This window comes from Pongo pygmaeus, chromosome 7 (genome assembly GCF_028885625.2).
Source record: "Pongo pygmaeus isolate AG05252 chromosome 7, NHGRI_mPonPyg2-v2.0_pri, whole genome shotgun sequence".
Lineage (NCBI taxonomy): Eukaryota > Metazoa > Chordata > Mammalia > Primates > Hominidae > Pongo > Pongo pygmaeus.
Genome location: NC_072380.2, coordinates 38,985,046 through 39,005,997, shown reverse-complemented (window position 1 = coordinate 39,005,997; position 20,952 = coordinate 38,985,046). Strand labels below are relative to the sequence as shown.

Genomic DNA, 20,952 nt, shown 5'->3' with positions numbered 1-20,952 from the left:
GTCCACTCCAAGGCACATCTAAGTCAAGCTAATATAAACCTTGAAAGCAGAAAGAGAGCAACCAAAAAAGGGGGCTTTCCATTTGGCTCTTCTTCATTGTATCTATTTCTCTGATGAAATGCGCCATTTCTGTGCTGAGATTTTGATTCATCAAAAACAAGCTTTTTTTTTCTTAATTTTTAAACTTCATCGTAGAGAGCTGTAAAACCTCCTAAAACTGTAAAATAACATAACACTTTAAAGCCCTTGCCGGCTGGGCAGGAGAGCGTACACCTATAATCCTACCACTTTGGGAGGCCAAGGTGGGAGGATTGCTTGAAGCCAGGAGTTTAAGACCAGCCTAGGCAACATAGCAAGACCCCATGTCTACAAAAAATATTTAAAAATTAGCCGAGCATGCTAGCTGAGACAAAAGGATTGCTTGAGCCCAGGAGTTTAAAGCTGCAGTGAGCTGGGGTTGCACCACTATACTCCAGCCTGTGTGACAGAGTGAGAACTTGTCTCAAAAAAACCCCAGAAAACAAGGCTGGGTGCGGTGGCTCACACCTGTAATCCCAGCACTTTGGGAGGCCGAGGCAGGCGGATCACCAAAGTCAGGAGTTTAAGACCAGCCTGACCAATATAGTGAAACCCTGTCTCTACTAAAAACACAAAAATTAGCTGGGCGTGGTGGCGTGCGCCTGTAGTCCCAGCTACTCGGAAGGCTGAGACAGGAGAATTGCTTGAACCCAGGAGGCAGAGACTGCAGTGAGCCAAGATCGCACCACTGCACTCCAGCCTGGGTGACAGAGCAAGACTCCATCTCAAAAACAAACAAAAACAAACAAACAAACGGAAAAAAACCGAGAAAACAAAAATTAAAACCCTTGCGTTTTAAGTTTCAATATATTATTCATCTCCAGGTCAGATTTGATTGACTTTTCTCTTAAGACTATGTTCCATTTTCCTGGTTTTTAAATATGTCACATGATTTGGGTTTCAATCTTGGATATGATGAATGCTAAGTTGTGAAGATTCCAGATTCTGTTCTTTTTCTCTGATGAGTGTTGTTTTTCCTTTGTTTTGCAGGTAATTTTCTTGCTGGGCCTGAACTGCGAGTTCTGTTTCTGGGGAGGCAGCTCTAGTCTGAGTGCAGATCTTTGTCTTTAGCTGAGCTGCTTTGAGTGTATTTTGTGTGTATGTGGGTCAGGGTTTGATCAGAGATTTGGCCTACAGATGCCCTCTTTGACTCTTGCTTTTCTGGATTCCTTCATTTATTTTCAGCATTCACGATCTCCTCACTCCCCAGAATGCATAGCCTACATGCAGCCCCGTGCTAGGAGCCTGGGGCTGAAGGACTTGCTTATTTGGCTCCTCATCTTCTGTTCTCCAAGCCAACATGCAACAGCAGAGGCAATCCACTTATGTCCTCTCTTCTGCTCCTTTAGGCAGTCAGTTTGTGTATCATGTCCAGATTTTAGAGTTATTTTCTGCAGGAATGGTCATAATACCCAGAATCATCTATAATACCCAGAAGCAGAAGCTCATATATTATTCTTATGGTCATATTCAGTTTTATCACCCGCCCCCACCCCCGGCCAGCTACTTATCACAGTTGTCCTGCGTGGACTTGGACTACTTTTAAAATCAAAGAATACCGAAAATAGTTCCTATGGACCCTGATGGGCAATTTTAAGCGATATAGGCCAAAGGAATTGAGCAATGGGGGCATCATCATGTGGCTGGAATAAGTCTGTCATCTCTCAAAGTGGCAGAAGCTACTATTCCCTAGTATCACTTCTCCGTTTCTTTCTAGGTAAAACAAACAAATAAATAAACAAAACCCAACGCTGATAGCTAGGCACACAGCTATTATGAAGAAAAGCTGCATTTCCCAGTCTCCATTACACCTAGGTTTGGCCAAGTAACTAGGTTCTAGTCAATGGGATGAAAATAGAAGTGTCAGGCTGGGTGCAGTGGCTCATGCCTGTAATCCCAGCACTTTGGGAGGCTGAAGCGGGTGGATCACCTGAGGTCAGGAGTTCGAAACCAGCCTGGCCAACAGGGTGAATCCCCGTCTCTACTAAAAATACAAAAAAAAGGAAAAAAGAAAATAGAAGTGTCAAGTTCAACTTCCAGGAAGTGTCATGAATGGAGAGTGCGGAGGTGAGCCCTTTATTGGTCTTTTCTTTTCCCTGCTGGCTGTGATGCTGATGGGATCGCTGAATTCAAGCAGCCACATATTATTTTTCAAGACCTGTCGAGTGCATTAGTGAGAAGGGGGATAGACTAGAATAAGGAGTCTGATCTGTAACTGACTGTGGACAATCAATTGACATAACTCACTACCTTCGGACCAGCCGTCAAGCAGCCATAATTAATCTTGAGGTACAAGCCATGTGCTGAGGTTAAAGGAGCCTGAATCCCTGAAACCATGGAGGCTCTGAACCTGCCCTATCTTGCCCACCCAGAATTCTTTTTTGTTTTGTTTTGTTTTAACAGGGTATCACTCTGTCGCCCAGGCTAGAGTGCAGTGGTGTAATCATAGCTCACTGCAACCTCCAACTCCTGGGCTCAAGTGATCCCCCTGCCTCAGCCTCCCAAATAGCTGAGACTACAGGCATGAGCCATTAAGCCTGGCCCAGATTTCTTTTATGGGAGAGAAAAATAAACATATATACCATTTAGTCGCTATTATTTTGAGTTTCTATGACCCTCAGCCAGATCAAATCCTAATTAATACTCATTATTAAATTGAGGAGAAAAAGAGTACCATTATCTTGTGGTTAAGCCACCTGTACCTGGAAGAACTGTATTTCTTAGCAGGCTTGCCAGCAATCATTTCATCCTACTCTATAGATAAGGAGTGCTCTGTAAACTAGCCCTAACCCTAACACTGCCCAGGCCTAAACTTCAGCTGCAGCTGAAAATGTCTATAAAACCACCCCCCAACCATTATTAACAAGCAAATCCATCCCCTGTCCCAAATACATTTCCTCTTGTATTTCTTCTGGCAGAATGTTTCCTTTCTCTTCCTCCTCAAGGCTGCCTGAGTTATTCATTCATTCATTCATTCATTCAACAAATATATACTGAATGCCTTCCTTGATGTCTGTCTTACTCTGAATTCATCTTTGCAAAAATGATGGATGAGGTAAGAGTTTTTTGGGGCCTGCTACCAGCCTCAGGATGAACCTCTTGCAAATCTGTACCCTAACCCACCTGACATTATTGTTTTGGCACTGCCTAAACAATGAAAAATCAAAACTAAGAAACTGACTCACAGGACAGAGCTGGAAAGGCCCTCAGAGGCCATGTAGTTCCACCTTCTTTCATTTACACAAGTAAAGAAGTAAGTTGGCTGGGTGCAGTGGCTCACACCTATAATCCCAGCACTTTGGGAGGCCAAGACAGGTGAATCTCTTGAAGTCAGGAGTTCGAGACCAGCCTGGCCAACATGGTGAGACCCTGTCTCTAGTAAAAATACAAAAATTAGCCGGGTGTGGTGGTGCGCACCTGTAGCCCCAGCTACTCAGGAGGCTGAGGCAGGGGAATTGCTTGAACCTGGGAGATGAAAGTTGCAGTGAGCCAAGATCGTGCCACTGCCCTCCAGCCTGGGTGACAGAGTGAAACTCTGTCTCGAAATAAAACCAAAACAAACAAGCAAAAAGAGAAGTAAGTAAATATATTCTATGCAGCAGAAGTACAGACTTGCCCAAGCTATAGTTAGTAGCAAAGCCAGAACCAGGACTCAGCTTTCATCACCACCACCCAGTCCTTTGTTCTTTCCTCGATCATTATTTCCTTCATTCACACTTAATCCAAATACAAAGATTACATACCTGTTATTTTTCACTAGGAAATAAAAATTTTTACTTTAAAATCCATCGCAGGTATATTCAATGTCAAAGAAAAGAATTACCTTTGATGGTTTGTCTTTGCATTTGATCTCAGTGTACTTGGAAGAGTAAACATGCCAGCAATCAAGACCAGGACCTTTCTCTGGCCTTGGAACCCTTGGGACTGGAAGAGAATTAAGTCAGGTGGGAATCACATGCTTAATCATATGGTAAGTTTCCAGCACAAGTTTCCAACCTTTTGCCTAAGGCTCACTTTCAGAAATTCCTCTGCAGTTCTACCAGCCACTCTGTGTGTCACTGTTTTCTAACACTTTGTGCTAGCAATGCCGAATTCTGGCAAAAAAAAAAAAAAAAAAAAAAAGTCTTTGTTCCTCCATTTCAAGGTGATGCAACTGTCACCTATAATCAGTAAGTGGTTTCCAGAAGAGAACTCATGCTTCAGACCTGCGACCCTGCTTCCCTGCTGTGGAAACAGCTGCCAAGTGTACAGTGTCAGTCTGTATTTTCAGGGAGAGGAATAAAAACTTCTTGTGTTTTGTTTCATTTACTTGTCATTTCTTTTCGTATATAATGGTTCAGGGACAGTTTGCACTTTCTGAGATTTTTATTGATTTTTTTTTTTTTAAAACAGGCTATTTTTTATGCCCTGGCAGTATTTTAGTCCCCGGCAGAGATAGAGTCTACCTATAATTCAAACATCTTGGACCCAGTAACCGCAAGTATCTTCTTGGAATATTGACTCTTTGTATTTTTTTGGGTCTCATCTAATTTTGTAGTCGTGAGCTGGTGCAGTGTTTGGGTATTGAAACATGGATTCCAACCCCACAGTCTAGTCTTGGAAGGGCAGGGCAGGAAGAGTTCATCCACCAATACTTTATTTCCATTCACTAACCCAGCAGGTTCTGACTTTAGTCATTCCACTGAGAAATGATAAAGCAGACAGAAAAACCAGAAGACTGCAAGAATCCTGAGGGCCAGGGTTCAAGGAAGCTCTTTAATTTGTGAGCCTTTGGAATTAAAATCAGTATGCATGGTTCACTGTGTAAAAATAACAGCATGGGCCAGGCATGGTTGGCTCCTGCCTGTAATCCCAGCACTTTGTGAGGCAGAGGCAGGCAGATCACCTGAGGTCAGGAGTTTGAGACCAGCCTGGCCAACATGGTGAAACCCCATCTCTACTACAAATACAAAAAAAATTATCCAGGCATGGTGGTGGGCACCTGTAATCCTAGCTACTTGGGAGGCCGAGACAGGAGAATTGCTTGAACCTGGGAGGTGGAGGTTGTAGTGAGCAGAGATCATGCCATTGCACTCCAACCTGGACAACAGAGGGAGACTCCGTCTCAAAAAAAAAAAAAAAAATAGCAGCATGAATATTTTTTTAAATGCCCTGGCTGAGCAAAACAAACAAGGTCTACAGGGCCTGAAAATGCTGCAGAACAGAAGCAAACATTCAAAGGAAATCTCTAAAGACAGACAAAGTAAAATAAAAGGTTCTTTTGGCTTAGAAGTCAAGACTGTCCTTAGAGGCCATGTAGTGACTTTAGGATACTCGCGAGCCAGAGAGAGCTGCCAAGGTACAACAAAACACAACAGGCTTTTAACCTTAAGCAAGTTAAATACAAGGAAGAATAAGCACAGATAGAGCACAACATCAGAGCCGTGCTTTCTCCAAGAGGTCTGAAAGTTTTCCATCTTCCTGCAGAGAAAGATCAGAATTGCACGAAAACGACTCTGTGCCTGCAAATGGAAATCCAGGAGCACCGTGAGAATGAGAGTTAAGATGGAAGAAAATAAAAGGATGGTACCTGCCAGGTATGGTATATGCATAGATCAGTAGGGAGTGCTGTTTTGCTTTTTGCACATTCCACAGGGAGGAGACATTTCAGACAAAGATTTGGTTTTTGAAGTCTTAGCTTAGAATGTTTCCACTTTCTTGCCCATTGTCACAAACCTTTTATGCTTTTTATGTGCATTCAACTCCTTGATCTATATTGCTATGGATACTGTAACCACTTTCTTGAGCATTTGGGATCAAAAATGTGCAGACAGACACATTTGGGATCAAAAAGGTGCGCGTAGCCCTAGACTCTGTCTTCTGGCTTCTCTGGCCCTCCAGGAATGGTCCCTGGGGAAAAGGAGGTGTTCTAAGCCTACCTCTAGGATGCAGCAGAGCATAAGATAATTAACGCAAGAAGGGAAGCAGAGGCTTGAGAAAAGTGGGCTGAATGTGTGGAATGGAATGGCTGGATCACCTGGATTGAAGCAGGCTGAAGGTGGCCAATGGGATCATCTGGTCCCAAATCCCACGTGATGGAGGAATCCTCTGCTCAAGATTCCTGACCAGTGGTCAGCCAACCCCTGCTTGGAATTCTCAGAGATATTGCTAGCAGACCCAGAGTTACAGCACTCAGATCTCTCTCCAAGAAAGGATTTAGCAATAGCTTCAAGGAATATTGTTAGCTGAGAACTTCCAGCTGTTAGTGCCTTCTGGGTCTGTCTCTTCTCTTGAGCTGAAATCAGTCTTCTCTGGCAGCCCCAAACAATGGCTGAGCAAGGCAGTAGGATAAAGTCCTGGCCACTGCTGCCCAACAGGGTACTCCTCTAAGGGCCAAGCTTTGCTATGGTGCTCCCCATGGGGCAGGCAGAGACTTTGTTTTCCCTGCATCACAGCCTGAAGGCTCTATTATCCAATCCTGCTTTCTGTCCTTCTCCTCCCCTAGGTGTTACTCCTCAGTAAGTCTTAATAGGTGAACCACAGGGAATTTTTAGGGTGTGAAACTGTTTTATATGATACTGTAATGGTGGAAACAGGACACTATGCATTTGTCAAAACATATAGAACTTTACAACACAGAAAGTGAACCTTTATGTATGCAAATCAAAGAAAAATCATTTAGGCAGTCAGAGGAAATGCGGATGAAATGCAGACTGTGACAAATCAATCTAACTGTATTACAAATGTATAAAACAACTGCACCAAAGATGGTGTAGGGAAAAACTGTTGACCTAAGTAACTTTAGGAATGAGTGGAGTCCGTTAAGATGAAAGGCGAAAGAAACTGTACATAAGCACTGTCATCTGGTTGATAAAGTTGTTTCTCACGGGGATCCACGTTAACAACTCTAATACCACTATATGTGTACATTGCAGTTGAACAATTGAGTGGATGAATGGCAGATGGTGGGAGCCAGGTTTCAGGTTGTAGTGGAAAGTTACAGGTAAGCAAGGGGAGGTCTACAGTGACCCATATGACAATGAATTAGAGTTGCAGACATCAGTATGAATTCATGTTTAGCTTAATATAGATACCGATGGTTACACATAGAAGTCAGCACACATGGGCTGGGTGCAGTGGCTCATGCCTGTAATCCCAGCACTTTAGGAGCCCGAGATGGGCAGAACACAAGGTCAGGAGTTGGAGACCAGCCTGGCCAACATGGTGAAACCCCATCTCTACTAAAAATACAAAAATTAGCCAGGCGTGTTGGTAGGTGCCTGTAATCCCAGCTACTCAGGAGGCTGAGGCAGGAGAATCGCTTGAACCTGGGAGGCAGAGGTTGCAGTGAGCCGAGATTGTGCCACTGCACTCCAGCTTGGGCGACAGAGTGTGAGCTCAGCCTCAAAAAAAAAAAAAAAAAAAAGAAGTCAGCACACACACATATATCTCCTTGCCCTATCAGCTGAGAGGGCCTAGAACCAATGGCACCCCAGTATCAACAAGCATATCTAGCACCAAGATTTTGATTTTCAACACCATGCACCAACAAAAGGAACCAGGGATACTTGAAGAAATGGCTGATTCTAGGACTTGGTCAGGGAACATATAAGATGAGCCTGGAGTATCTTGTAGAACCAGAAGGTTAAAAAAAAAAGTGCTCAAAACACAAATACAACACCAAGACCCACAATAATGGGGTCTAGCAAAGGGACACAGAAGCCAAATGAGAGAGTGCTCAATGGGTGAAGCTGGAACAATTTGAGCAACAAAATTAATAAATCAGTATTTGATTACAACTCAAAGTACTAAAAGAAATCCACGAGTCCCTACAAATATAAGTTAATGATTAAACAAATAAATAAATGAAGAGAAGAGACAAATGTCCATGATGGAATTCCAAATAATTTATGTAGCCAGACATGGTGGCTCACACCTATAATCCCAGCACTTTGGGAAGCCGAGACTCCACTGTAGCCTCGACCTCCCAGGCTCAAGCGATCCTCCTGCCTGAGCCTCCCAAGTAGCTGGGACTACAGGCCCTGTGCCACCACACCCAACTAATTTTTTTTTAAATTTTTTGGAGAGATGGCGGGGGGGGTCTCACTATATTGCCCAGGCTGGTCTTGAACTCCTAGCCTCAAGGGCTCCTCCTGCCTCAGCCTCCCAAAGTGTTGGGATTAAAGGTGTGAGCCACCACACCTAGCCTCTTCTAATTGTCACAAAAATTGTGCTCTGTGAGTCAGGAACTACAGGAAGATCTCTAGAATATCATTACCTCCCTTAAAGAATGGTTCCCAGGCCGGGCACAGTGACTCATGCCTATAATCCCAGCGCTTTGGGAGGCTGAGGAGGCAGATCACCTGAGGTCAGAAGTTTGAGACCAGGCTGACCAACATGGAGAAACCCCATCTCTACTAAAAATACAAAATTAGCCAGGCATGGAGGCACATGCTTGTAATCCCAGCTACTTTGGAGGCTGAGGCAGGAGAATCGCTTGAACCCGGGAGGCAGAGGTTGCGGTGAGCCAAGATTGCACCATTGCATTCCAGCCTGGGCAACAAGAATGAAACTCCAACTCAAAAAAAAAAAGAATGGCTCCCAATCTGAGCTCTGTTGTCTAGATGGGATCTGGACAGAGGGACTGTTGTCTTCTCTGGCGTATTCTTCTATCACCATGCCCTATTTGGGAAGTGGGTTTGCTCAAGCAGCAGCTCTTCCTGGCGTTCTCCAGCCGGGGACCATCACACTGGCCAGTGCTGAGATAAGGAGCCTGTGGCAGAAGGTAAGCCAGTTACCTCACTAAGCACTGCTGTTCCCCTGCCTGGCCTCCACAGCAAGACCTTCTCCATGAAGGAAGCTGCATGTGGCTTTCTGTTCCAGCCCAGTCTCCTGATCTCATCGAGAACTGGCACTGTGAGTGGCACTGAGCGAAGCCACTGTCCCCAGTGTTGTTTCTTCTTTCATGCTGCATCACAGACTTGACATCGAGTACATTGCCACTGCCTTTCAGTAAATGAAACTATTGGGGGTAGAATTCCTACAAAGAATTCTCATAGATGCTGGGGAGGAGGCCAGTTGGTGGGAAGGCATGATAGGGAGGCATGGTGGAGAAGTCCTTAGATTGAGTGCCAAGACTTCTGTTTTAGTCCGGGCCTTGTCACTGACCAGCGGCGGATAAGGAAATTCCCACATCAGGACTAATTTTCCCCACCTGGTAAAGGAGGTGGCAGAGCTAGTTCATTTCTTAGGGCCTCCCAATTTTTGACCTCTAGGATCCAACCCTTGAGTCAAATGACTTCCACGCGCTAAATGTCCCCACGCTGGGCCCTTCCACAATTTTTGTGTCCTCATCGCAGCCCACTATGTTGTCTTCTCTGAGTGCTTTGCCTGGTAACAAATCAGCTGGCTTCAGAATGGGACCATCACAATGATATCTGGCTGCCAGCCACAAAGATAAGAGAATTAGAGAGTTTGGAGCTGAACAGAATCCTCAAAAATGTGTCTGCCCCCAGAGACTGGTCACTACTTTTGTCAAGCATAAGGGTATCCATAAATGTGTGCCATTAGAGATGTCCTGAAGGAACTCTGATGTGCCTCTCTCACCCTCTGCAGGAGGCTGAATAATGACTTCAAAGTTATCAGGTCCCAATCTCTGGAACCTGTAAAGGCTATCGTTATCTCATTCTTTTGTTTTGGAGACAGAGTCATGCTCTGTTGCCCAGGCTGGAGTGCAGTAGTGCAATCATAGCTTCCTGCAGCCTTGACCTCCTGAGCTCAAGCGATCCTCCTACCTCAGCCTTCCAAGTAGCTGGGACTACAGGCATGTGCTACCACACCCGGGTAATTTTTTTATTTTTTGTAGAGACAGGGGTCTCACTGTGTTGCCCAGGCTAATCTTGAACTCCTGGGCTCAAGCAATCCTCCTTCTTCGGCCTCCCAAAGCACTGGGATTATAGGCATGAGCCACCACACAGGCATGAGCCACAGTGCCCAGCCAGGCTATCTTATTTGGAACAATGTTTTATTATTTGTAAATATCTTACTGTATTTGCTAATGTGATGAAATTAAGGATTTCTGAGAGAGGGAGACTATCCTGAATTATCTGGGTGGGCCTTAAATGCAACCCCAAGCATCATTATACAAGAGAGGCAAAGGAAGATTTCATACACACAATGTCACCACGGAGGTCAACATCAAAAGGATATGGCCACAAGTCAAGGAATGCTGGCAGCCACCAGACACCAAAGGAGGCAAGGGACAAGGACCAGATGATTTCCTGGAGCCACTGGAGGGAGTACTGGCCGGTCAACCCCAGTTCTCGCCTCCAGAACTGGGAGAGAATGCATTTCTGGTTTTGTTCTGTTTTAAGCTACCAAGTTCGTGGTCATTTGTTACAGCGGCCACAGGAAACTAACACACCCTCTTCCTAAATTTCAGGGACATCTTCCTTCCCTACAGATTTTCTCTTTTATGCTAACAAACAAAGCCACCTGTCAGGTGGGTCAGGATCCATTCTTTCACTCAGGAGCCCAGCAGGTAACACTCTTTGACTTGAGGATTTAATAAAGGGACGATATACAAAGGTCTGAGGAGGGTTTGGGAGGCCACAGAAGAGAGCAGCGTAGCCCAGAGCTGCCCACTGTAGGAGATGCTGTCACTGCCTTAGGCCTGAAGGATCAGGGGAGAGAGCTGAGTGCATGGGGTGGTTGCTGACAGGAGTCCTGGCCTTCAGTCAGGGGATGCCACCAGCCCATGGAAGCAGCGGGAAAGGAAGAAGCGAACTAAATCCTCCATGACACACTCCCCTCCCTCTAAACCTACCTGCAGGTGCCCTCCTCTGGCTAAATCTACCCGGAAGCCAGATGTAAGGGTGCCAGTCTGGCCAGCCTCCCAGGCACAGCGTGGGTGGAAAATGGTGGAAAGTGATTTCTAAGGCCAAATGGAAAAATCCAGCACCCATGTAACTTTAGCTCCCTCTCAAGACTCTCCACACAACCAGTTTGGTTTCAAGAAATAGAAGGACCCCTGGACCTTGCTCTGTGACCCAGGGCAACTCCCCACCTCTCTTGAGCCTCATTTTCCAAAGCTGTGAAATAAAGCGTTTCAAATAGAGAGTAAGATCCCTTTCAGCTCTGGTGCTCATGATTCTAAAAGCAGATCTCATGCTTTTTCCCAGGCTCTGCTGATACGTGCCTCAAGTCCTGACAGCTGTGTATGAACTAAGATACATCTATCCAGGCCTCTCTTTTCCATGACGTATCCTTGCATCTGAACAAGCATGTGCGGTGCCTGCTGGAAATCCAGCCACTCCAAGGAAGAGAGCAGGCTGTGTTCTCACGTGGTATGCAGACACACACAAGTGTGCTGGAAAAGGAAACGTGAGACTACGAAAAGCAGACCGGCCCTGGAGAGCCAGCTGTGAGAGACAAGGAGACAGGCATAAGGCAAGCCACTCCCCGCCAGGCTGCGTCAGCAGGCCGCAGGCACCCCTGCTTGTTCCTGCAGGAAACTCGAGGGGGCATCACAGGTAACTATGGCTAGTGCAGTCCTCAGGCTGGCCAGCAACGCGACTGCCAGGCCCGGCAGGCCAAGCAAAGCCTCGGCTGCCAGCAGCCATGCAGATGGTAATGATTAACCAGAAAGTCAAACTATGGAAAGTTCCAAGGGCCAGGAGAGTCCCTCGTTGCATAATAAACATACCAAGCCCTCCCTGCCACCTTGGGGCATTTTGTTCTGTATCGTATCTGCTTTTGCAACTCTTCCTTTCTGCTTGTATCTGTCTGGAACCTCATTTTAAAAATACAGGCTTATGGCCAGGCGTGTGGCTCACACCTATAACCTCAGCACTTTGGGAGGCCAACGAGGGCGGATCACCTGAGGTCAGAAATTCAAGACCAGCCTGCCTGGCCAACATGGTGAAACCCCGTCTCTACCAAAACTACAAAAATTAGCTGGTGTGGTGGCAGGTGCCTGTAATCCCAGCTACTCAGGAGGCTGAGGCAGGAGAATCGTTTGAACCTGTGAGGCGGAGCTTGCAGTGAGTCGAGATCACACCACTGCACTCCAGCATGGGTGACAGAGCAAGACTCTGTCTAGAAAAAACAAACAAACAAACAGGCTGAAGCTAAAGAAGAAGGTATCTGGTATCTTCATTGCCTCTAGAAGACTGAAAGTGCAGAAGGTGTGGAAGCCCTCCCCTCTCTGCCATCCCCAAAATCTTGGGAGGCCTGGGATGAGCAACAGGTTTCCCTTCCTTTCCCCAGTTCCCCCTACTTATTAAACTAGGACCCTGCGCAATGACTGATGGGCCATGAATGAGAACGGTTTACAGTGCATTATTTGAGGCAGGGACGTCTAAGGAGGACCCGAATTCCAACATTTTAAAAAACTCTCCCAGAACTGCTGATTCCTAAATTCCATTGTCCTCTTGTTTCCAGCAAAATAATTTGATTCTTGTTATAAACACACCCACGCTTGGCCAGTGTGCGTTTTAAGGTTGTCCCGTGAATTAAGAGCCTCAAGGCTTTCCTGGAGGTGAGGAAGGAAGGGGAGCCTGGGAGAGGCTGGGAATGGGGTGGGAGAGGGGCCACCAAGAAAAAGGACAGAGGGAGAGGGCTCTGGGCACCCAGGAAGAACATCACACCCGCTTCCTACTGCTGCCAGGCGCTGTCCCTGCTGAGCTGGTGCTAGGAATTGTTCTGAAAATTCAGGTAAGCAGCCTCTCTATGAAGGAACACAGCAAGAGCCTGAGGTCCAGACCTCAGACCATCAGAAAGGAGAGTGCCTTTCCCGCCAGGGAACAGATAACCACAGTGGCATGTGGCCAGGGGTTTCCTGGGAATCTCCCTGCCCTAAGTGCATCTCCCCTAGTCACTGTCCCACTGAAGCCTAAAAGTCCCCCAAGAGAGCTGCACCAGTGTATGAATTCATTGATTACTTTCAAACAGTTTGCTAAACATCAAGTACTGGTTAAAGGGGGTTCTGATGGACCAAAAAAAAAAAAAGAAGATCAATTATGGATATGAGAGATGGAGGGTATTTATTGCAGAGCGGGGCTTGGTGGGAGTCAGTCCACAGCTGGGATAATCTCTGTCTTGTTAGAGCGTGACTGAGATCTCTGGAAAAAAGAAAAAGATATCCCCGATATCTTGAGTGGCCTGGGATGAGCAGGGAAGCCTCTAGGAGAGCACAGAGAAAGGTGAAGAAGGCAACTTGCTTCACGATTTTACTTACACCTGGAGCTGCCTGGAACAGTTTCCTTGCTCAGATGCAATTACACCATGAGTCTCCTGTCCAGTGCCCTCTGAGTCTTCCAAACTCTGCTCTCCAAAATGCCTAAGTGTGTTTTGCCCACACTAGCGCTGTGCCCATGTTGCAAGAGTTATGACTCTTGTCCATCAGCTTCTATGTGCAGTACTCTTCAAACAGACACAAATGGCTTAAGCCGGGAATTATTAGATTCACTAGAACTATAATGTTGGGTTTAAGCACTCATACCCAAATTAGATAGCTCTAAATTAGAATGCCAACTCCAACGCTTATGAGCTGTCTGCTTTTGTGCATTTTGTCTCCTTCTCTAAACCTTGCTATCACTATTTGCAAACCGGGGATAATAATAGTATTCACCTGACAGGCAGCCGTGAGGATTAAACAAATGAGGTGACGCAGGGGAAGCACTTAGCACAATGCCTGGGTCATAGTAAGTGCTCAGTCAATGTCAGCCATTGATTTATTTCTCATCTACTTTTACTTCAAGTAAAAGTTGGCAAACCAGTTTCAAGATCATTATACATGTAATCCAGACTCAGGCTGAGCTCACAAATTTGTTCTTTGAAAAAGCCACAGAATTCTTTTGTAAGTCATGATCTCCTGTTTTTGTTGTTGTTGTTATTGTTGTTGTTGTTTTAAATCAGCTACATTTAGCTTTTAAATTTCATATCTCGGTTTGAAATCCTAAAGTCATCCTTCCAAAAATACAAGTGGTTCAGCCGATGGCGTTGAAAAAAAAACAAGAAAAAAACATATTTTTGCTTTATATAACATTAGGTCAGAGGTGGGACTCATTTCCACAACTACAAAGGTAAATAGATTACACTTATACCATTTTCTTTTCCTTTCCTTTCCTTTCCCTCTTCCTTCCTTCTTTCCTTCCTTTCTTCTTTTCTTTGTTGTTATTTTGAGACAGAGTCTCGCTCTGTCACCCAGGCTGGAGTGCAGTGGTACAATCTTGGCTCACTGCAACCTCTGCCTCCTGGGCTTAAGCAATTCTCCTGCCTCAGCCTCTGGAGTAGCTGAGATTATAGGCACCTGGCACCACACCCAGCTAATTTTTGTATTTTCAGTAGAGATGGGGTTTCACCATGTTGGCCAGGCTGGTCTCAAACTCCTGGCCTCAAGTTATCTGTCTGCCTTGGCCTCCCAAAGTGCTGGGATTATAGGCATGAGCCACCGCGCCCAGCCTACACTTACTTCATTTAATGCAAGGATGTAATTTGGCAATGCCAACCCTAAAGACTAGTTTTGTTGTTGTTGTTGTTGTTGTTGTTTTCAGTTTCATCTCTGGGAGAACAGCTAAGCTCTTCCCTGAAGGTCCTAGGCTGTCTCCCAGGGTCCTTCCTAGCTGGGGTCCAAGCACAATCCTCCTCTCCCCAGCTCAAATTGAAATCACATTGCATTTGTTGGTGTGCATTTTATAGTTTCAAACACCAGTGACTTCTTATTTCCAGACTGCTCCCAAACTACTTTTCCTTGGGTTAACACAACAACCTCTTTTACACATAACATATTTATTGGGTGTTTATCATATGCCAGATGCAATTCTAAATGCTTCATGTGGATTAACTAATCTTATCTTCGTGATATCTTTGTGAAATAGGTACTGTTATTATCATCCTTCTCCAGAGGATATTATTTTGAAGAAACTGAGGCACACAGGTTTGTGTAATTTGCTCAAGATGACCAAGCTAAAATGTGACAGAGCTGAGATGTGAACTCAGGCAGTCTGGCTACAGAGCCTGGCACTTTCCCATTGAACCTTACCACCTCAGTAGGGCACAGTGGCTCACGCCTATAATCCTGACACTTTGGGCAGCTAAGGCAGGAGGATCGCTTGAGACCAGGAGTTCAAGACCAGCCTGGGCAACATAGGGAGACCCCCATCTCTACAAAAAATTAAAAAATAAAAAAAATAGCCAGGCATAGTGGTGCATGCCTGTAGTTTCAGCTCCTGGGGAGGCTCAGGTGGGAGGATCACTTGAGCCCAGGAGGTCGAGACTGCAGTGAGCTAGGACTGTGCCACTGCACTCCAGCCTGGATGACACAGCAAGACCCTGTATCTAAAACATAAAACAAACAAACAAAAACTATACCACCTCTCAGAGAAAAAGTGATGTTTATCAGGGATGCAGTTTGGACAAGAATCCTAACTCCACTTATTCTTAGGAGCACTCTTCCTTCCCACAGAACATTCCGTCCTGGCCCCGTGACCCTGCTCCTCCCAGCCTATTCTCAGGGGCATTCTTCGACAAAATACGAAAAAGCCACACTCACAACAATGTCCTTCTTACTTCTGTCAAACACAGCTGCAAAAATATTCAAGGCAGTATGGCTCAGACTCAGGGGGAGGGGGCCCCAGCCCCACCTTCACCACTAAGTGGCAGGGTGCCCTCAAGCCAGTCACTCAGTGGCTCTTCCTTTCCACTCCACACAGCAGAGTGGGGGTCATGCCAAAAGCTACCTTATAGGGCTTTGTGAGGATTCCATGAGCTCATCTGTGTAATGTGCTCAGCCCCATGCCTGGCTCAATAAGTAATCTGTTATCATAAAGGAAGATCAATAATTAGCTGTTACAATTATTGATCATGTAGTTCATAACCATGAACACAATTAGAAGGACAAATTCAGAAAAGACTTGGAGAGAGAGGCCGAGTTGTAATATCAGCTCTCTGGGGCTCTGCCCCTTGTCTGTCCCTGCACGGGAGGTCAGGTGCCTGAGATGGAACAGCTCGCTCGCTGAGCCTGGTTGGCACTCCCACCTCCAGCGGGTTCCCCAGGGCAGAAGGCGATCATTAAAGGAGGCGGATGGGAGGACCGAGTAAGAGCCTAGACAGGGGCAAGCTAGAAATCCCTCCGTCAATCAACTTTGTTCCATAAGCAGTCATTTTCAGTCTAGGCAAAGCACTGCTTGTTGTAGGTCAGCAGTTCTGCAAATTGTTTTAAAAGCATGCTTTTAACTGGGAACCTTGACTTAAAAGTCAGGTAAGGATGGAGCTACTTTGTTGGAAGTGGACAGAAGAGACCCCTGGTGCCCCCAGGCTCCACGTTGAACTCCACAAAGGGGACCTGCATCCCTTCCAAGGAGCAAGGATGTCCTTAGATCATAAGATGTTTTCTTTTCTTTTTTGAGACAGTCTTGCTCGGTTGCCCAGACTAAACTGCAGTGGCATGATCTCAGCTCACTATAACCTCCACCTCCCGGGTTCAAGTAATTCTCCTGCCTCAGCCCCCTGAGTAGCTGGGATTACAGGTGCCTGCCACCACGCCCAGCTAATTTTTATATTTTTAGTAGAGATAGGGTTCCACCATATTGGCCAGGCTAGTCTCGAACTCCTGACCTCGAGTGATCCGCCCACCTCGGCCTCCCAAAGTGCTGGGATTACAGGTATGAGCCACTGCACCCGGCCACACAAGACGTTTTTTAAGTTCAAAAGCCATTTTCTAAGAGAAACAAATGTATATAATAAACGTGAACCCAGCTGAGAACTCCTTATGCAGAAGCCATGCTGAGTTCTCTGAGCAGGTCCAATGTCAGCACATGTATTGCCAAGGCTGGCCTTCCACAGACCGACTGCCGGGTGTCCCTCAGGAAGCCAAGGACTACACGCAGGCTTCTGGGTAGACCAGTTAGCTCTGCCCCAGACAGAAACGTTTAAGACAGCACCTGAGTTCTGTCCATAAACGCAGGGCACTGATGCTCAAGGGCCCTAACCAGGGTCTGTGCCACATCCCTGCACCCGGAGAAACAACTCAAGGTAGTTGTCCCCATGGCAGTGGGCAGAAGGAAGGGACGGAGAGAGCATCTGGGCCAGAAGAACACACGGCCCAGGTCCCGGAAAACAGCCACGCCCAGTTCACCGTGGTGAGAATGCTTTTCCCAGCCCTGTCCCCTTCTCACTTCTCCCCGAATCTATTCCCAGATGAAGGTATTTATGACTGCTCCTGGGCATTTCAGGGGCGGAAAGAAAAAAGAAGAGAAGAGAAGAGAGAAGCAAAGGGAACAGAAAAGAAAAGAAAAGGGAGGGGGGGAAGAAAAAAGAGAAAAGAAAATAAAGAAAAGAGCAAAATCAGGGATTCACAATATTTACTTCCTAGAATTCTGCCATTTAACACCTCCCACACCAAACAAAATATGTGGTTCCAGAGACCCAAGAATTAAAGTTCAACTTGGAAAGACAGAGGGAAAAGGAATGCCTGAACTTATTCCAGATTCGAGGCCAGTCCACCCACCACCCGGCGCATACCCAAGCGAGGGAAACACCTCAACCCCGGGCTTAAAGGACAGCACCTCGTTTTGCTCAATAAGTGTGAAGTGGCCTCAGGAACGTGCAGTCCCCCGTTTCCTACCTCTTCGGCGGGGGTCCCCAGAGTCGGTCCCCAGGGTCGCTCCCCTCTCCCTTCTGCGCCACCTGCTACCGCTGATTTCACATCTCTCCTGGGGAGGCCACGGGGCGATCAAGGAGGAGTTCCGAGGAAGGAAGGGGAGGGCATGGTCTCCCAACCAAGCACTTGGTTCCAGGGAAAAGGATGTTTTGTAACTTTCAGCTTGAATTTCCAGAGGCAGAACAGGAAATGTCCACGGGGCTGGAGCTCAAGTGCGAAGTCAGCCGGGTCTCCGGCTCCTTTCCGAGGGGCGCCTCCTACGTGCTCCCGACGCTGGCCCAGTCTGGAATTTAAAGCTCCGTCTGAATTCTGGTGCCTTTTCCCCTCTTACTCCTTCCTCTAGCACTTCTTTTTTTTCTTCTTCTTCTTAATGGAACGTCAGCTTCGTTCCTGACATGCTGGAAAAAGTTTCTTTTGCTTCAACTTGGCTCAGAAACATCCTCTCCTAGTGAGAGTATTTCTCCTATTACAAAGTTCAGTTGAAAAAAAGAGAGCTGTTTTGCCAACTTTTGTACTGAGAACATTTTTGACGGATTTTTTTCCCCCGATCGCTTGGATTCCAAGAAACATACACACCCACATCCCTCTGTTTTTTGTTTTTGTTTTTTTCCTTCTAATTGAAAAATAGTAATAATAGCTGGTTGGACTGGGCACAGTGGTTTGTGCCCATAATCCCCGCACTTTGGAAGGCTGAGGCAGGAGAATTGCTTGAGCTCAGGAGGTTGAGACCAGCCTGGGCAACATAGTGAGACCCTGTCTCTACACAAAATTTAAAAACTAGCCTGGCACAGTAGCTTGTGTCTGTAGTCCCAAATACTTGAGCCCAGGAGTTGGAGGCTGCAGTGAGCTATGATTGAGCCACGGCAATCCAGTCTAGGCAACAGACTGAGATCCTGTCTCTAATGATAATAATAGTAATAATAACAATAGCTGGTAAAATATTGCAGTGCAGGCCGGGTGCTGTGGCTCACGCCTGTAATCCCAGCACTTTGGGAGGCCAAGGTGGGCGGATCACCTGAGATCAGGAGTTCAAAATCAGCCTGGCCACCATGGCGAAACCCCGTCTCTACTAAAAATACAAAAATTAGCCAGATGTGGTGGTGGGTATCTGTAATCCCAGCTACTCGGGAGGCTGAGGCACAAGCATTGCTTGAACCCTAGAGGCAGAGATTGCAGTGAACCTGGATCACGCCACTGCACTCCAGCCTGGGTGACAGAGAGAAACTCCATCTCAAAAAAAAAGAAAAAAAAAAAGAAGATTGCAATGCAGGTGTTCTTGGTCTTAAACTGTAGGCGGTAGGGTGCTGCCTCACTCAGCCTTGTCTGTGTGATCGTGTTCCCCACAGCACAGTGTACATCCTGTGTGGTAAAGAGGGGTAACAGGTAATGATGGTCTTCAAGGCTCTCTCTTACTTCTAGGTCTTTCTATAATGGTCACACAGGAATTGGCTATCTTTCTCAAATGGGGTCCCATTTCAAATTACAAACTCCATCTCCTCTGCTCCCTGCCCCCACCCCCTACCCCAGGGATAGGCCTGAAAGACCCCTGGTTGTGATTTGTGGAGGTGATTGGGTGGAAGTATACGGGGCTGAGAGGCTGATCATAAGATTCAGTTGCTGGTAACTGCCCAGGGAGTAGCATGTCTGTGAATTGTCAAATGCTACCACAAATTGGGAACCTTTAGGGTACTCGTTGACCCCTGCAACAAAACTCAGTAGTTTTCATAGTGTTAATTGGGAATTTGTTCACAAGTAGGAAATGAGAACATCTCCTCTGTTCTATGCATTAAAAGAAGAAGCCATGTTGGCCAGGTTGGTTTCGAACTCCTGACCTCAGGTGATCTGCCCACCTTGGCCTCCCAAAGTGCTGGGATTACAGGCATGAGCCACAGCACCCGGCCTGCACTGCAATCTTTTACTAGCTATTGTTATTATTACTATCATTACTTGCACACTCATAGTGGGAGTAAGATTGTAAGAAAAAGTAGTTTGTTAGGCCAGGTGCAGTGGTTCATGCCTGTAATCCCAGCACTTTCGGAGGCCAAGGCAGGAGGATCACTTGAGTTCAGGAGTTCAGGACAAGCCTGAGCAACCTAGGGAAGCCCTGTCTCTACAAAAATAAAATAAAATAAATTAGCCAGTGTGGTGGTGCCTGTACCCGCAGCTACTTGGCAGGCTGAGGCAGGAGGATCACTTGAGCCTGGGAGATCGAGGCTGCAATGAGCCATGATTGTACCATTGCATTCTAGCCTGGGCAGCAGAGCAAGACCCCATCTCAAAAAAAAAAAAAAAAAGCAAGAAAGAAAAGAAAAAAAAATTGCCAATTCATCAGGTTAGAAAGTTTCAAATGTTTTAGGAGTATCCTTCATTTACAAAAATTATACTGTACACATAAGAGACTAAGGCTAGCAATTTCTAGATTGTTGAGTTGATGTACTGATTACACATGATTTTTATCTAGTCAGTGAAGCAAGACTGACCCTAGGTGATATTTTTCTGTTCTGGCTTGAGTTTTGTACCTAAACTTGAAAGTAATTGAAATGCATTTATATTCTGAAATTTAGATATTCTATCATTTCAAACTCAGTGTAGTGTGGAGATAATCCTAATCAACAAAGTTTAACCCAGCATTAAAAGTATGTAGTTAGATGTCTATTTTATAGTCTAACATATTTAAACATAACATTAAAATAAACATATGATGTCAAGAACCAGACTCTGAAAAGAGGTAGACAGATTGAGTCTATTTGATATCTAAACAACAGGCAAACTAAGTTTTAAAAAGATTAATTATGCCCCCACTTAAGGGCAGAAGTCTAATTCCACAGACTTGAAGACTACGTAGCCTCTTGAACACATCTGACCAGAGATATGGGGGTGTTGCCTAGCAGAATTAGTGGGATGGCACTTCTAATTCTTTTGTTTAATTTATTTTATTTTATCTTTTATTTATTATTATTATTATTATTTTGAGACGGAGTCTCGCTCTGTCACCCAGGCTGGAGTGCAGTGGCACGATCTCGGTTCACTTCAAGCTCCACCTCCTGGGTTCACACCATTCTACTGCCTCAGCCTCCCAAGTGGCTGGGACTACAGGTGCCCACCACCATGCCCGGCTAATCTTTTTGTATTTTTATTTTTTATTTTTATTTTTATTTTTATTTTTGAGACGGAATCTCGCTGTGTCCCCCAGGCTGGAGTGCAGTGGTGCAATCTCGGCTCACTGCAAGCTC

At 45.9% G+C, this 20,952-nt stretch overlaps 1 protein-coding gene across 1 annotated transcript in view; it reads right to left on the bottom strand.

Annotated features, from left to right (window-relative positions):
* TACC1 (transforming acidic coiled-coil containing protein 1) overlaps positions 1 to 18,102 on the bottom strand; it is a 125,828-nt gene extending 107,726 nt beyond the window's left edge. The window contains exon 1 of the mRNA XM_063668664.1: positions 17,684 to 18,102. The gene's annotated coding sequence lies outside the window, so the exon portion shown is untranslated. The remainder of the gene's footprint in view (positions 1 to 17,683) is intronic.
* Positions 18,103 to 20,952: the final 2,850 nt, after the last annotated feature.